This window comes from Brassica oleracea, chromosome C5 (genome assembly GCF_000695525.1).
Source record: "Brassica oleracea var. oleracea cultivar TO1000 chromosome C5, BOL, whole genome shotgun sequence".
Taxonomy (NCBI): domain Eukaryota; kingdom Viridiplantae; phylum Streptophyta; class Magnoliopsida; order Brassicales; family Brassicaceae; genus Brassica; species Brassica oleracea.
In genome coordinates, this window is record NC_027752.1 from 36,824,858 (window position 1) to 36,826,876 (window position 2,019).

Consider the following 2,019-nt stretch of genomic DNA (forward strand, 5'->3'; position numbering starts at 1 on the left):
ATAAGGACATATGTAATGCAATGCAACCTAAACATATCTAAATGCTATCCTAAATGATCAACATGTGCAAGAATGAATGGTTAAAACAGTGCAAATTGAGAAGATATCAACTCCCCCAAACTTGTATCTTATTTGTCCTCAAGTGACCTTGTAAGAACTCATAAGAGAGAGAGGTTTGAAGGTAGGAACTCATAGCCAAAAGTAACACTTTCTAGCACTCAACTTAACATCCAAAAGAAATATAGCAAATAGCATGAGCATTCTCCTTATTATACTCTAGCTTCTCTAGGCCTATCCATACTCTTTTTTTTTCTCTACTCAAGTTGCTATACTCTTTACCAACAAGTCCCTTCAATCAGCTCTCACATTAATTCACACACACACACAAAAGGTGAAGTCTCACAAATGGGCACATGATCTCAATCATTTGGCTAGGTATGCAATGGTCTAATATGAATGAAGAGATGGGTTCAAATGTTTTTTCTAAGATTAGAAGCAACTCATGCATACATAGATTCATTCTTATCATTCTACCCCATTTTGTTATAAATGATCACAAGTTCTACCCTCTTTATCATCATCTCAAAATCAATCTAAACCCCCCTCACATCACTCACCCAATGTACAACTCTTTTTTTTTTTCATTTGACCCACTCACTAGGGATTTTAATCCACTTTCCACAAGCTCTAACCTTTTTTCATTTCCTTCCCCAACTTCCTTTTGATCTCTTTTTTTTTTAATTAGGGGGAAGTTTCTTTGTTACATAATCAAGAGCTTCTTATTATTTTTTTTTTCTTTTTTTTTATATATCCCTAAGAGCCTTATTTTCATATCTCTCATCTTTCTCACTCTCCAAACCCAAGATATTGAAATTTAAAACACACAAACCCCTCTCACCATCCACAAATGCTAACTCATTGTGCTAGCAAGAGATGAGAATAAACCTATGTCGCCTCCAATACTCTCAAGATTTTGCACATGACAAGCTATCAAAAGAGGCCTCACTCATGCAATTAAATGTTTGGTCTCAAGGAATGGTTAGGGTTTTAGGGTAAGGAGTGCCATTTGGGTTAACAAAGATAGGTATGAAGGAATAAGATAACCCAAATGTGTATGAGATCCATGATCAAGTACGCAAATGCCCATATGCAAGAGAAATTAAGTTCATTCAAGCCAAGTTTAGATTGGAGCTGATCTTAAGAACAATGCTAACATCAAGCAAGCAAACAAGTTTCAAGAAGAGTTTTCAAGGCTTGAAGCGTACAAGGTTTTCAAGAGATGCTTAAGCTACTTGATATGTTAACTAGGGTGTCATTTTGAGTTCTAGACAAGGGTTCTTTGCAAGGCATTTTAAATCATTGTTCCCAATGCAAGTGAATGCAACCTATATGCTTTAGACTCAATCTTAAAAGTGCAAGTGATGCAACTACATGTTTCTTTTTGTGTTTTTCAAATTTTTTAATTTTTTTTTTGGTTTTTTCTATGAATATATATATGTACAATGTAATGCATGAGACTCAAATCATCAAAAAAAACATGATCAAATACTTGATACCTCCCCCAAACTTTGTTCACACAGTCTCTGTGTTAGAAAGTAGGAGGAGATACCGAAAAGAGAAATAAATGTAAAGAAAAACGGGTATATACAATGGAAGGGTGATGATGAAACCTGGCTAAGCAAAGGAGGATGCTCCCTCCGTGTCGTCGTCGTCGTCGGTAGCTACTGAAAGAGACTCGTTGGAGGAGGCTCGGGGTGGAGGAGCTGTGTTCCTGCGTCTACGACGGAGTCTGTACTCCAGGGAATGAGGAGGTCCATAGAAGACAGGGTATGGGAGAGTAGATGGACCAGCACCAGCCAACACGTCATCCCGTTGACAACCAGAACCGATAGACACTTGAGAGAGAAGTGCAGTGACCTTTTTCATCTGTCTCTTAAGCGCTTTCACTGAGTTCTTCAGCTTGTAGATGGTGGAATCTTGCATCTTGTTCCACCGAAGCAACTTGGCGTTTTGAGAGAG